The sequence below is a fragment of the Microcaecilia unicolor genome, chromosome 11, assembly GCF_901765095.1.
Source record: "Microcaecilia unicolor chromosome 11, aMicUni1.1, whole genome shotgun sequence".
NCBI classification, from domain to species: Eukaryota; Metazoa; Chordata; class Amphibia; order Gymnophiona; family Siphonopidae; genus Microcaecilia; species Microcaecilia unicolor.
The window spans coordinates 139191747-139207408 of NC_044041.1; the positions used below are offsets into that span (position 1 = coordinate 139191747).

The following is a 15662-nucleotide window of genomic DNA, read 5'->3' on the forward strand; positions in this document are numbered from 1 at the left end:
ACCTTACTGTACCATAAATATTACACTGGGCAGAACCTAATACAACAATATACCACCCATACGGAAAATGCAGACCGTCAACAATATGAAACAAGGGATCATAATATCATAATTCTCATGTAGAGCCACAAAACACCCTAATTCATGTTTAATGTGGGATAAAATGCCATAAATCTCTCTATATAAAAGGCAAACCCAACGTTCTATGAAGCCTCCAGCCGGAAGTGTGAAGGGGGCGAGATATCCGGTTTCCCTATGAGTGTCTGCCCCGCCCTCTCTGTAACACAGTCAGTGAAGGAAAACAGCAGAGCACGAAATCAAATCGCTGGCTCTGTAACAGTGAAGGACTCAGAGGGGGGAGGGGAGAGAGGCCAGAGGGCACGGACACACACACTTCCACATGCACACAAAAGAAAACATTGCTAGCCCCCGTTTCATTTGCATCAGAAACGGGGCTTTTTTTTACTAGTAAGTAAATAAATATAAACTTTTAACATTGAGCACCTGATTCTCAGAGTGGACATATTCCAAACACTATAATGAAAATAAAATGATCTTTTCTACCTTTGTTGTCTGGTGACTTTGTTTTTCTGATCATGCTGGCCCAGTATCCGATTCTGCTGCTATCTGTCCTCTTAACTCCGTTTCCAGGGCTTCCTTTCCATTTATTTCTTTACTTTCCGCCTTTCTTCATTTCTTGTCCTACATCCGTAAGTAAAAGCTGGGTCCTCCGCAGACTTGACTGTCCAGTGGGTCCAGCTTCTGCCTATTTTCTCCATCCATGTGCAGTTTTTCTCCTCTCTTCCTTTTCCCTCATCTCATCTCCTTCCTCTCTCTTCCCTCCCCTCCCCTCTATGTCCAGCAATTTCTGCTCTCTCCCTGGGCCCAGCCCTCCCATTCATGCTTCTCTCTCCCCTGCCCCCTCCATTCATCCATATCCAGCAATTCCCCTCTCTCCCTGGGCCCTGCCCTCCATAGGCGCCCCGTATAAGAGGCTTGGGGAGGCTAAGCTTCCCCAGCCAATGTGGGGCAGTTGCTCCCCCAAAGATCTTTAAAAGAGATGGCGCCTAAGCGCCAAATGCTGACCGGCGGTCTCTGCCTCCTCCCCCCTCCCGCGTCAGTCTTGCACCCCCCCCCCCCCCGCTCTCACCCATCCGTGTTCTCTCTCCGACGCCATGCTGTGGATTCACAGAGCCAGCCTTAATCTGCCTGCGTCGGAGCCTCTCCCTCAGACGCGTCCCACCTCTGCGTAACACAGGAAGTTGCATTAGAGGAGGCGGGGCACGTCTGAGGGAGAGGCTTCGATGCAGGCTGATTAAGGCTGCCTATGTAAATCGCCGGCGTTGGAGGGAGAATGCCTCAGGCTTTAAAAATGAGTGGATGGGTGAGAGCTGGCGGAACGGAAGAGACAGGACCCCGGGGGGGGGGGGAGCGAAAGCTACGAATGGACGGATGGCTGGCTGGCTGGCTGGCTGGGGGAGGGGAGGGGAGAGTCGCTGGTGGGCAGGGAGGGCAAGGGGAGAGGTATTCCTTCAGGTATTTTAAGGGTTCCTGACCTACTGCAGCTGCTGTATTGCTCTAACCCTGTCCACTATTAACATCCTGTACCAGTACAGATGTTGCAGAGGAAAAGTAGGCAGGTCCTGTTAAAGGAGGATGTCAAAGGGATATGCTCGTTAGTATGCTCCCCTATCTCTTGTTTGTCCTGTTTGTCTGTCCTAATTAGATTGTAAGCTCTGTCGAGCAGGGACTGTCTCTTCATGTTCAAGTGTACAGCGCTGCGTACATCTAGTAGCGCTATAGAAATGATAAGTAGTAGTAGTAGTAGTAGGGCAGGGGAGAGGAGAGTTGCTGGATATGGGTGGATGGAGGGGAGAGGAAGGTTGCTGGACATGGGTGGATGGAGGGGGAGGGCAGGGGGGAGAGGAGGGTTGCTGGACATGGGTGGATGGAGGGGAGGGGCGAGAAGGGTTGCTGGACATGGGTGGGTGGATGGAGGGGAGGGTTGCTGGACATGGATAGAGGAGAGGGAAGGGAGAGAGAAGAAATGCTGGACATGGATGGATGGAGGGAGAGGGTGGAGTGAGGAAGCAGATATGAGGGAAAAGGAAGAGAGTAGAAAAACTGCACATGGATGAAGAAAATAGGCAGAAGCTGGATCCACTGGATAGTTAAGTCTGCGGAGGACCCAGCTTTTACTTACGGATGTAGGACAAGAAATGAAGAAGAAAGGCGGAAAGTAAAGAAATAAATGGAAAGGAAGCCCTGGAAACGGAGTTAAGAGGACAGATAGCAGCAGAATCGGATACTGGGCCAGCATGATCAGAAAAACAAAGTCACCAGACAACAAAGGTAGAAAAGATCATTTTATTTTCATTATAGTGTTTGGAATATGTCCACTTTGAGAATCAGGTGCTCAACATTAAAAGTTTATATTTATTTACTTATTTATGGCATTTTATCCCACATTAAACATGAATTAGGGTGTTTTGTGGCTCTACATGAGAATTGTGTTATTATGATCCCTTGTTTCATATTGTTGACGGTCTGCATTTTCCGTATGGGTGGTATATTGGTGTATTAGGTTCTGCCCAGTGTAATATTTATGGTACAGTAAGGTTCTGAGTGTGGTTTTGCACAAAGTTGTGCATAGTGTTTTGCAGTTGAGCGATTGTGGTTAGTATATGCTTTGAGCAACCACTTTATTCTTTGACATATGATACATATCTAATATCTAAATTTAATAAAAGGTATTAATTGTGGCTTTTATTTTTATTTATTTATTTTTTCTGTGTGTTATCAGACAATTATGGATTTAAGCTCTACCCATGGCCCCGTCCCTAACCCCGCCCCCTTTAGCCTCCCCAAACAGTTGGGCCACCGACCACCTATGCTGTCCTCCCATCCATGTCCATCCATGCTCCTCTCTCCCCTGCCCCCTCCATTCATCCATATCCAGCAATTCCCCTTTCTCCCTGAGGCCTGCTCTCCCATCCATGTCCATCCATGCTCCTCTGTCCCCTGTCCCCCTCCATTCACCCATATCCAGCAATTCCCCTCTCTCCCTGAGCCCTGCCCTCCCATCCATGCTCCTCTGTCCCCTGCCCCCTCCATTCACCCATATCCAGCAATTCCCCTCTCTCCTTGAGCCCTGCCCTCCCATCCATGTCCATCCATGGTCCTCTTTCACCCATATCCAGCAATTCCCCTCTCTCCTTGAGCCCTGCCCTCCCATCCATGCTCCTCTCTCCCCTGCCCCCCTCCATTCTTCCATATCCAGCAATTCCCCTCTCTCCTTGAGCCCTGCCCTCCCATCCATGCTCCTCTCTCCCCTGCCCCCCTCCATTCTTCCATATCCAGCAATTCCCCTCTCTCCCTGAGCCCTGCCATCCCATCCATGTTCCTCTCTCCCTGCCCCAACTGCCCACCCTCTTCTCCCCCCCAAGATCCCTTTCCTTTTTATTTTTTCTTTTAAATTTACCTCCAAGTCCGGCAGCGCAACGTCAGTGAAAGCGCTTCCCTTCGCTCAGTGTCCCGCCTTCTTCTGACATCATGACATCAGAAGAAGGCGGGACACTGAGCGAAGGGAAGCGCTTTCACTGGGAGCGCTTTCACTGACACTGTTGCTGAGCTGCCAAACTCGGAGGTAAATTTAAAAGAAAAAAATAAGGAAAGGGATCTTGGTGGGGAGAAGAGGGCGGGCAGTTGGGACATGGGAGCGGGAGGGCGAGGTAAGCATGGTGTGGCGGCGTGTTGGGCGGGCCCTGGGTGCAAGACTCGTGCTGGAGGACGGAGGCAGAGACCGGTCACAAAGATCTGTTTGGGGGAGTGACCGCTCCCCCTGTGCCTCACCTAGCAGCCAAGGGAAGTCCACGATTGGGCTGGCTGGAGAGGCTTAGCCTCCCCAAGCCTCTTATACGGGGCACCTATACTCCCAGATCTACCTCTCTACCCCCGAAATCACAACCAGCATCCAGGCCAATGTATCAGCCTGCCTATCTGATATCGTTGCCTGGATGTCTCAACGTCATCTGAAACTTAACATGGCCAAAACCAAACTTCTCATCTTTCCCCCTAAACCCACCTCTCCTCTCCCCCCTTTCTCTATTTCTGTAGATGGCACTCTTGTTCTCTCTGTCTCATCAGCTCGTAACCTTGGGGTCATCTTTGACTCCTCTCTCTCCTTCTCTGCTCACATTCAGCAGATTGCCAAAAACCTGTTGTTTCCTTCTCTATAACATCAGCAAAATCCGTCCCTTCCTCTCTGAGTACACTGCCAGAACCCTTATCCACACTCTTATCACCTCTCGCCTAGATTATTGCAACCTGCTTCTCACCGGCCTCCCACTTAGCCATCTCTCTCCTCTTCAATCAGTCCAAAACTCTGCTGTGCGACTCATTTTTTGCCAGAATCACTATGCTCACATTAGCCCTCTCAAGTCACTTCACTGGCTCCCTATCCGTTTCCGCACTCAATTCAAACTTCTCTTACTGACCTACAAGTGCATTCACTCTACCGCTCCCCATTACCTCTCCACTCTTGTCTCTCTCTATGCCCTCCCTCAGGTACTCCGTTCTGTGGATAAATCTCTCGTCTGTCCCCTTCTCCTCTACTGCTAATTCCAGACTCCGTTCCTTTTATTTCGCTGCTCCCCACGCCTGGAATAGACTTCCCGAGCCTGTATGTCTAGCCCCGTCTTTGGCAGTTTTCAAATCCAGGCTAAAAGCCCACCTCTTTGACACTGCTTTTGTCTCCTAACCACTACTCACTTGCCCTGGACCTTTTATCCCCTCTTTAATTTCATTCCCTCTTGCTTGTTCTGTCTGTTTGTCCTATTTAGATTGTAAGCTCTTTGAGCGGGGACTGTCTCTTCATGTATGGTGTACAGCGCTGCGTATGCCTTGTAGCGCTATAGAAATAAGTAGTAGTAGTAATTATATCACACATTAAACATGAATTAGGCTGAAACCTGGGAGCATTTAAAAATTTTTATTTTTATTTTCCTGTGCCTAGATCAAAAGAGAAAGATGGTTTGTGGGAACTTTTGTGGAATGCAGTAGTATAATATAAAAATGCACTCAATATTGTTTATTACTACTGTTTAAAACAGAGAGATTCACCTTTCATATTACCAGCAGAACTCTTAAAAAAATACTTTCTGGAAGTTCTGGACATTCCTTTAGAGAGTCACCCTTTGGTGACTAGAATTCAATATCTTAAAAAACCTATATCTCCGACAACAGTTCCAGAAACTCCACAAGATAATCTAACTGATTTTCTAGAACGATCTGAAATTTCAGATCGAGCAACTTTACTTGTTACGTTTGCATTGGAGATGGACAAAAACTTAATTTTGCGTTTTTACTTCAGAAAAATGAATGCCGTCTTCATGGGCGGGAAAATTCGAATCTTTCCTGACTTAGCTAAGGAAACTCAGACCAGGAGAAGGGAATTTTTGGTATATAAACCAAGAATCCTTTCCCTGGGAGGTACTTTTACTCTTCAATATCCATGTAGATGCATGATTTCCTTAAGTGATGTTAAATACCTTTTTTTCTGTCCTATGAAACTTCGTGATTTAATTATAGCTAAGGAGAGTATGCAAGATGTCCCTGAGATGGCATCTCCCAGTTAATTGCACTGTCTAGGCTGCAGGCTTCCGACATCCTTCCAGTCTATATGTGAATTGTTAAATTCTTTTAGAAAAATTTGTTTTCCTATTCTTGGATCCTCTCATTGTGGACAAAAAAAATAAGGAATATTTCATTGTATTAGAATTCTTTAAAAGATTTATGTTTCAAATTCTTACTCATTTTGATGTACTATTATCAGGATGTAAACTATTTAAAAGTTATAAATAAAAAAAAAATAAAAAATAAAAAAAAACAGAGAGATTCAGTAATGATGGCAAAGCTACCTTCATGCAGAAGTCCAGACACATTCCAGTAAATTAAAAAGCTGTCAAATAAGTAAAAACTCTTTTTGTAGGGGGCCGCTTTTAGTGAGACTGGAGATTCAGGGCTTTTGCTATAAACTATACTCTATTGTGTTTTTATAAAGAAGCTGTACTTATAATAGTTAACAGGACTGCAGACAGAACTGCTGAAGCTTGCCAAAAGGACAGGTTGCCTAGAGCAACCAGATAACAGCTTGTGCTGAGTTTTGCTTCTGCCATATGCTTATCAAGTACATTCCTTTGGTCTGTATAATGAAAATGAACTGTGTGTTAAAGATAAGTTTCGATTCCTGATTTCTGTGTAATGCTTTATGAACTCAATGTGCATGTCTGCTGTAAAAGACTATAAGTGTAAGTGGCACAGGAAATAAGGCACGCAGTGTTACTGAGACAACTCAGCTGCGTCCTGCTAGCAATAAAGTTCTCTTGATTTGGATCTGTTGCCGCCAGCCTCTTAGTTTACTCTAATCCTGTTACATTTTCTGGCGAGCCAGCCAGGAGGCTCGGGGAACGAGGATATTCCTCCCCCTTTGGCACAGTCACACCGGGACGGGCGGCCCCTCTCCGTCCGATCGGTGAGTGCGCACCACTGAGTTCAGTGTCCGACCGCCCGGAGAAGGGCTGCACAGGACCAGGTGACCTGCGCCAGGGCTGCGGGATCCGAACAAGACAAGCTTTCATCTCCGGAGTATCCTGAATCTTGAAGCCAGGCGAGTATACTTGGGAACCAGACCGGTCCGTTAAAGGACCAAAGGGGGGCTTGATCAACCCCCACCGGGCGCTGAGTAGGAACTAGGTTCCGAAACCCGCCTGAGACAGGGAGGAACGGGAGGCCGGGTTTCTTGTTATGTGAAAGAGTGACTGGCACCGCGGTTCTGGGCCGGGCGACTCCGTCCCAGCTGGTGCAGACTGAAAACCCTCATGTGTCTGGTGGAACGGGACCCCTTACCCCTCCACCAACCCTTTCCCTTTTTCTGTCTACTATTCTTTTGTACTCAGGCCAGGATGGGCGGGGGTGGGTCCACACCCTTAGACCTAATGACCAAACATTTTAGTGAAGTGTTCGACCAGAAACTGTGTATAAAGGGAGGTATGATCCAGAGATGCCAAGTCATGCGGCCAGGATTCGGCCAGATAGTTGACTGGCCGGAAGAAGATCTTTCGAATTCAGCCGAGCGGCCCGGGTTCAGAACATAGTTATCGTTGAGGGCAACCCAGACCACCCCAGTGACATACCATATATAAAGGCCTGGATCAAAGTTATCAGGGATCCCCCAAGAGGGCGAGAAAGGGAGTTGAAGCGGCTGCTCTCATCATGATGACACAAATGAAGGACAGGAATAATAGACGGAAGAAAAAGAAAAATAGAGTGACCGCCACTGCCACACCAACCATTACCAACAGAGGAACCAGTATAAAACCCAGCAAAAACCCTACCCCTAGCGCACCTCCTGCAAAGATGATATTCCCCATTGCCGAAGAAGAGGAGGTCCTACTGCCCCCTTACCGTCCCCTGTACCCCAATCTGCCACAGTTGCAGGGCCCGGTGGACCTGCCGGGTCCCGAAGATGAGTCACCCGGCAACTCGGACCATAGTGGATCCAAAGAGGAGGGGGAGTCACGGCACCCCCGGACTCGACCGCACCCCTTAGTGAGGCGGCAACCTCTGCTGCTGCGAATCTGGGACCTGAGACCCGTAGCAGAAAAAGCCCCGGAAAAAAACCTGCAGTGAAAAAAAAAAAGGCCCAAAGAAACGAGAAACTAATCCTGACAGCCAGCATGGCAAGCCAGCAAATACATTTCCCATCCGACAGACTACCGCCTATGTCCCCCAGGTAGCCGTGCATGGAGGCCCGGCTCAACCCATCCCACTGACAATGTACACCTACATACCCTTTACTAGTTCCGACCTCCTTAACTGGAAACTCCATGGCCCCTCTTATGAACAGAAACCTGAAAAGATGATTGAAATGGTGGCGGGCCTAATTACCAGTCACAACCCCAACTGGGCAGACATGCGACAACTGGGGTCCTATCTCCTCAGCACAGAGGAACGCCGCCAAGTGCAACAAAATATGGAAGACGCCATCAGGGCGACCCCCCCCCCCCCCCCCCCCCAGGGAGACGATCCAGCTATCCATACCAACCAGCTTGCCCCGACCACTGACCCTCGATGGGACCATCAGACCCAGGAAGGGCGGAATTGTATTGCCGCATACCAACAAGCCTATCTGGAGGCCCTGAAAAAGGGAAAAAGAAAGATCACCAACATGAACAGAATCCACGATATAACCCAGAAAAAGGAAGAAAGTCCCGGGGATTTCTTGGAAAGATTGATGGACGCGTACCAGAAACACAGCCCTTTCGTCCCAGAGGACCCTAACAACCGGCAAATGTTAGTCATGAGTTTCGTTAGTCAGTCCGCCCCAGACATACGCAAGAAGTTACAGAAAACCGAAGGATTCGAAGGAATGAGCATTAGTCAATTAAAGGCCATGGCGGATAGAGTGTTTGGGAATAGAGACCAGGAAGAAAAGAGAGAAGCAAGTAGACGAATGCGAGAGAAAGTAAGTCTTTAGCGGCTGCCTTGGAGGACACCCGGGCAGGGAGTCGGGAAAGAGGACCCCCAAGGAGTGGGGGAACCAGAGGATGACAGGGGAGTAGACCCCCTTTAGGAAGAAACCAGTGTGCTTATTGCAAACAAGAAGGCCATTGGAAAGCAGAATGCGAGGAAAGACGACAAAGATGTGGAAATGAGGAATTTACCACCGGACAAATCTGTCCCCTTGATCGCCCTCGGATCCCCAGAAGAGGAGAAGAGGCAGAGGTCGAGGATGATTGGAACGGGAGGATGGCAAATGGTCATACAGAACACAGGAGAATACACAGCATGAAGAGACCGGGAGGGCAGAGTCCCCACCGACCCTCTGGTGGAAATCCGAGTGGGGACACAGCAAATGAAGGGCCTGTTGGACTCAGGGGCCCAACGATCCGTCATCACCACAGCAATAGCCCCTCATACCAAAGAAACTATACCCATCTATACCCATAGTGGGAGCCTCCGGGAAATCCCTCACGGCACCATTGTTGAAGGAACGCCAGATTCAAATAGGAAAAGACGGTATCCCAATGACGCTCACCTTGAAGCCAAATACCCAGGTCGTCATCCAGCCCCAACCACAGTATACCCTATGCAGCTCGACATAGCCATTCACTAGAGATCTGAAGATGTACCGGATCGAACTCACATAACCTGTTCGGGGAACAACCCGCCTGAGATATGAAGATGTGCCAGATCGAATATGGACCAGTTGTCCAGTACGTGGGTGACCTGTTGATTGTGCAGTGTTCGTCTTGTAATTCCTGAAAGCCCTGGGATCTGCCCCCCCCCCCCCCCCCGTGAAGAGACCCGGAAGCTCGGCACACCCCGCACCCAAGCTATCTGTGACCAGCCCACCCCGGCAAATAAAAAGGAACTGCAAGCGCTGTCGGGAGCAGCACTGCCGGATATGGATCATTAACACTGCCGTTCTGACCCCAAGACCTGTACGCCAAGCTGAAAGGACCCAAACTCGAAGCCCAAACCCTCATATGGGAAAAGCACGAACTGAGGGCCCTGGCGGATCTGAAGGAAGTCCTCACGTCCCCACCAGCGCTAGGACTGCCAGACGTCACCAAACCTTTCCACCTGTTTGTAGATGAGAAGAGGGGCTTGGCGCTCGGAGTATTGACCCAGGCATTCGGGACATGGCAGCGACCAGTGGCGTACCTCTCCAAAGGCATGGACAACGTGGCAAAAGGCTGGCCTGGATGTCTCCGGAGCATAGCCGCTGCATGCCTACTAATCCAGGAAGCCAACAAACTCACCTTCGGTCAGACACTCCTTGTGACCACTCCCCATACCATCCGTGGCTTGTTCAGGACCCAAATGGATGACCAACTCCAGATTAGTCAAATACCAGGCCCTCTTGTGTGAAAACCCTGAGGTGCAGATCCAGGATACTGCTAACTTAAACCCTGCAACGCTGTTGCCTGCCCCCGAACCAGGACACCACGATTGTGAAGAGGTAATGGGCCCGGTCCATTCCAGCAGACCTGAGTTAAAGGACCAACCGTGGCATAAGGGAACGATGCTGTTCACCGATGGAAGCAGCCAGGTGATACAGGGAATCAGAAAAGCAGGCTACGCTGTTGTATCGGAGGATGACGTAATAGAGGAGAAGCCCCTTCCCCCTGGAATGTCAGCCCAGAAAGCCGAACTGATTGCCCTCATCAGAGCAATGGGCAGAAGGGAAGATAGTAAACATCTACACTGATTCCAAATACGCCTTCCTCACTCTCCAGGTCCACGGAGCACTATACAAGGAGAGGGGTTCCTGACAGCTGAAGGGAAAGGAATCGCAAACGCGACAGAAGTCTACCAGTTGCTGGACGCCGTGTGGAAACCGAAGAAGGTAGCTGTTATGCACTGCAGAGCCCATACGGGAAGGACGGACCCTATTGCCAGGGGTAACCAGCGGGCGGATGACGCTGCCAAAAGAGCAAGCCAAGACCCATACTCCCCCGAGCCAGAGACATTACTCCTCGTCCACCTCCCACTAGAGACGCCCACTTACACACCACGAGAGGACGAATGGGCTCGGCAGGAAGGACTGGACATGCGTAACGGGTGGTGGGTACTGCAGGACGGGCGGATATGGATACCTGAAACCTTAGCCTGGACTGTGGTCAAAGGAGCCCACGACCAGACCCACCTGGGCAGAGACGCCCTAGGCCGGTTACTCGAAAAGACATACTATATAAATAAAATGTTCCTGTGGACCAAAAATGCTTCCAGCAGATGCACGACCTGTGCCCGGAATAACCCACGAGCAGGGCCAGGCCCAGCTCCCGGCAACATACTCCGGGGAACCAGTCCCTTCCAAGTTTGCCAGATCGATTTCACGCACATGCCCCCAGCCAAAGGATACAGAGCCATCCTAGTAGCAGTACGTACATACACAGGATGAATTGAGGCCGTACCCACTAGGACTGAAATGGCAAAGGAGGTCACGTCCCTACTCATCCACCTCATCCTGCCAAGATAGGGCCTCCCCAAACAGATCAACTCTGATAACGGCCCAGCCTTCACTAGTGAAGTGACCTAACAACTTAGCACCAGGCTAGGCCTCAACTGGAAGCTACACTGTGCATGGAGACCCCAAAGTAGTGGGGCTGTGGAAAGAGCTAACAGGGCCCTAAAGACCCAGCTAGCAAAACTGTGCCAGGAGACCAAAGCCAAGTGGCCAGACCTCCTCCTACTAGCCTTACTGCACCTTAGGTGCACGCCCAGGGCCACAGGTCTCACCCCTTATGAAATGATGTACGGCCGACCACCACCCCTACCCTCGTTTCCTGACTCACTACATATACAGGGAGAGAGCTCCTTAGTGAGGCAAATGAAAGGCCTACACACGGCCGTACAAGAAATCCAGAAATACACTGAAAGCGTAGGCCCTCTAATCTTGACAACCCCCACTCATCAGTTTCAGATAGGGGATGAGGTATGGATAAAAGAGTGGAATGAAGCTGATTGTTTGAAACCCAGATGGAGGGGGCCATCCCTTGTCCTACTAACCACCCCCACTGCTATTAAAATTGCAGGGAATCCGGCCTGGATACATTGGACCAGAGTGAAGCCAGCGGCCAATCAGTCCCACCCAGAGCTGTGGACCGCAAGCACACATCCGCCTTGTGACTGACCCTGAAGAGGCGTTGACCACCCTGCTCTACTCACGTTCCAGGACGCTGAGTGGCACCGCTTCCACGTGCCTGACTCTGATCCACGCCCGTGGAGGTTTTGCATTGCCTTTTTGCTAATAACCGGAATCGCAATTCTGGGTATCCTTTTGTTGGTTTTAGAAAGACTTGGTTACATTTTTCAGTGACATTTGTTGTTACCTCTCTCACTATATCATAATGATTGCCTTTTGTCATATGATGCTGTGTGTCCTTCTTTGTAACTGTCTCCTTGTCCTATTAACTGACAGTCAGCCGTGTAAACACTGCACGTCTCCAGTTCGGAGTGGACGTCACATTGGTGGTAAGTGGAATACATCTAACTGCTGTTTGGAGATTGACGATAATGGGGATGCACTGTTAAACATAGCCACTAACATCCGTAAAATTGCCCACGTACCAGTCCAGAGGTGGAAATCTATGCTAGATGGTAGCTGGTGGGACTCTTTGCTTGGAGGTGCCTGGTGGTCATGCTTATTAGGAGGTGTTGTTTTCTTACCCTGTTTGATACCTTGTCTGCTGTCCTGTGCCCGCCGAACAATGGAACATATTGCTGACCAGAGGGCTGTTGCACAGATTATGTCTCTACAAATGTATTCCCCCGTACCCTTGTCTGACACTGACTGAAGTTCTTCCTTTCCTTGCAGGACCAATCTGAAGGCCACCAGCCCTTGCTGCGACTAAGTCCGGCTACAAAGGGGGGGGGGGGGGGACATCAATAGGAACCCTCCGTCTCAAACCCAGCGAAGAATTCAGTGGCCGGAGCAGGGGATTAAGGCCAACTGATTGAGTCCAGTGACTAACCTTTTCTTCTTCCTCGCAGCTACAACTACGAGCCGCACCGCTTGAGCAATGGAAAAGTCGGAGGTCTCATCAGCTCCGGGATCAACCCTACGGATCAAGAATGTGATACTTTCCATTATGAAGATGATAAAGTATCAAAGGGGGGATTGTAGGAGGCTGCTTTTACTGAGACTGGAGATTCAGGGCTTTTGCTATAAACTATATTGTGTTTTTATAAAGAAGCTGTACTTGTAATAGTTAACAGGACTGCAGACAGAACTGCTGAAGCTTGCCAAAAGGACAGGTTGCCTAGAGCAACCAGATAACAGCTTGTGCTGAGTTTTGCTTCTGCCATATGCTTATCAAGTACATTCCTTTGGAATGTATAATGAAAATGAACCATGTGTTAAAGATAAGTTTCGATTCCTGATTTCTGTGTAATGCTTTATGAACTCAATGCGCATATCTGCTGTAAAAGACTATAAGTGTAAGTGGCACAGGAAATAAGGCACGCAGTGTTACTAAGACAACTCAGCTGCGTCCTGCTAGCAATAAAGTTCTCTTGATTTGGATCCATTGCCTCCAGCCTCTTGGTTTACTCTAATCCTGTTACATTTTGTCTTCCACCTTTTAAGGCACTGCCTATCCAACTTGAACAGCTTTTGACTTTTTACAGATGGACCACACATATGGAGTCCATTATTTCTAATAATCTTTTGTATTGCTTTCAATAGTGTTTGTTATTGTTTTGGGTGAACCAATGACTCCACCTACTGTCTTCAACCCATATAATCAGGTTAAGAACAGGAAACGGCATGACGTAAAAAAACTGAAGCTGCCGGCCTCCCCCCTCCCCTGTCTCCCCTGCATAGCGGTCATTTTAATACATTCAAAACAAAGCAATCAATAGAAATAAAACAAAATAAAACATGGAAAAAAAATAAGATGATACCTTTTTTTATTGAACATAACTTAATACATTTCTTGATTAGCTTTCGAAGGTTGCCCTTCTTCGTCAGATTGGAAATAAGCAAATGTTGGTAGATGACAGTATATATGAATGAAACATCAAAGCATTTCAGTGACAAGAAATGTATTAAGTTATGTCCAATAAAAAAGGTATCATCTTATTTTCTTTTCCATGTTTTATTTTATTTCTATTGATTACCTTTAAAAGTGGACTAACATGGCTACCACACCTCTCTACTAAAAACAAAGCAAAGAACAGGACAGGAGAGAGCATGATGTCAAAACATTGAAGCTGGCTTAGCTTGGCGCACAGCCGTCATCCCCTTACACCCAAAACAAAGCAAACAAATGTATCATCTGCTGAATCCACGTTGTTGTTCTCTATTGTTGGTAGCATTTTTATTTTATCTCACTTGTATTTCAAACATGCCAGCTTGTTCAGAATACGGACGTACACAGAGGAAGTATCGGTTTCATGGGTTAGAGTACTAATGTGTTCTAAATGTGATCAATGTGCCATTTGGAGGGGCTGTTTATAAGGACTCCTTAGCACCCTAGCAGGCATTGTATTCATGCATAGATGTTTTCACCTACTAAAGGGCCACCAAAACAGACATGTTTTGAGAATCAGATGCGCAACATTCAGAGTTTCTATTTATAAAAATGTTCTGATCTGAAGAAGAAGGGTTGCCATTGAAAGCTAATCAAAAAAAATGTATTTAGTCCAATTAAAAAGGTATCATCATATTTTCTTTTCTATGCCGTTTTATTTCTCTTTATTACCTTTAAAAGTGGACTAACACGGCAACCACATCACTTTATTTATAAGTACAAATGTTTTTTTAAACCTTAATTAGGTTGAACCCTGGGAGTATTTAATATCTTTTTTTTTCCTGAGCGTACATCAAAAGAGAAAGATGGTATGCTCCTTTTGTTTTGTGGAATGCAGTGGTATATCATAAAAATGCACTTAATTTTTTTTATTACTACTTTCCTTGTCATCAAGCAGATGAATCCATTACGAGTGGGTTGTGTCCATCAACCAGCAGGGGGAGATAGAGAGCACTGAAAAACCTTAGTGCCTCATGGCCGGCTAGCTCCACCTGCCTCTTCAGTATTCTCTATCTCCCCAGCAGGGTGGATGCAGCTTGTTCAAGCTCCTTCAGAAATCCACCTGGGGTGGCTCCTGTGCTGTTGCCAGTTGTAGCAGGGGTGTTGTGGCTGATGGTGCCCACTTTAAAGGCACATAGGTACGCCATTTCCCTGCCTTACCCAGCCCCCCGATGTGGATGTAGACACATAGGCAAGTCCTGCCCCTGTCTTTGCCCACGCTGTGGATGCAGGCACATAGGTTCGCCCTTTCACTGCCTTTCCCACGCTACTGATCCTCTGGAATGGAAAAAGTTGCCTCTTGCACTGTTGCCTCCAACTTTCCTCACAGCGTCAACAACAACAAAAAAAGTCGCTTCGCGCTGTAGCGCTGCAATCCAGGAAAAGAGGCTTTCCTTCAGTTTGTGCAGCGGATCGGAGCTCTGTCAACTCGATCTGGAGAGGTAAGAGCATTTGGAAGCTCCTCCGGGGTGGGCTCGTGTTCGGGGCGATTTTGGCGCGAATCTGCCATTTTGAATTTCCCGCCATTTTCGGCGATGGCTGCGGAGGTTGTAATGCACTGTTCCCGTTGTGGCAAGCGCAGATCAGCAGCAGGGCTCTGTAAATCTTTCTCTTCTGACATCAGAGCCGGCCCGAGCATGGCTTCTTCCCGCTCTGTGGAGCTGGCGCCATTTTGGAACAGCATGGCGCGACCCCCGCTGAGGCCAAGGGTGTGAGCCTGGAGGGGAGACTCGAATGGAGGCTAATATGAGAGCCATTTCCCCCGGACTGGAACCGGGAGGCCAGGATGAGCCACTCCCCTGAATTTGTTTTACTGCTGCATAAAGCATTTATGTTAAAAAGAGCTCTCCCGCAGGGGTCTCAATCGGCCCGGCTGCCTGTGTCCCCTCCAGTAGAGCCTGGCCTTGAATTACCGTCAGGTGCGTTTTCCCCTGACAGATGGCTGCAGGTTAAGCGCAGAAGGGTGGATTCCCCTTCAGAGAGTGGCGCACCCCTGTTCCCCCCCCCCCCCCCCCCCCGTGGTCGGGATGTGAGGAGTCTGAGGGATCTGGCAGGCCCTCGTGG

The 15662-nt window shown here is 48.6% G+C and overlaps 1 long non-coding RNA gene across 1 annotated transcript in view; it reads left to right on the forward strand.

Moving 5' to 3' along the window:
- LOC115481044 overlaps positions 1-13065 on the forward strand; it is a 29428-nt gene extending 16363 nt beyond the window's left edge. The window contains exons 2-3 of the long non-coding RNA XR_003943879.1: positions 11601-12039; positions 12559-13065. This is a non-coding gene — a long non-coding RNA (uncharacterized LOC115481044). The remainder of the gene's footprint in view (positions 1-11600; positions 12040-12558) is intronic.
- Positions 13066-15662: the final 2597 nt, after the last annotated feature.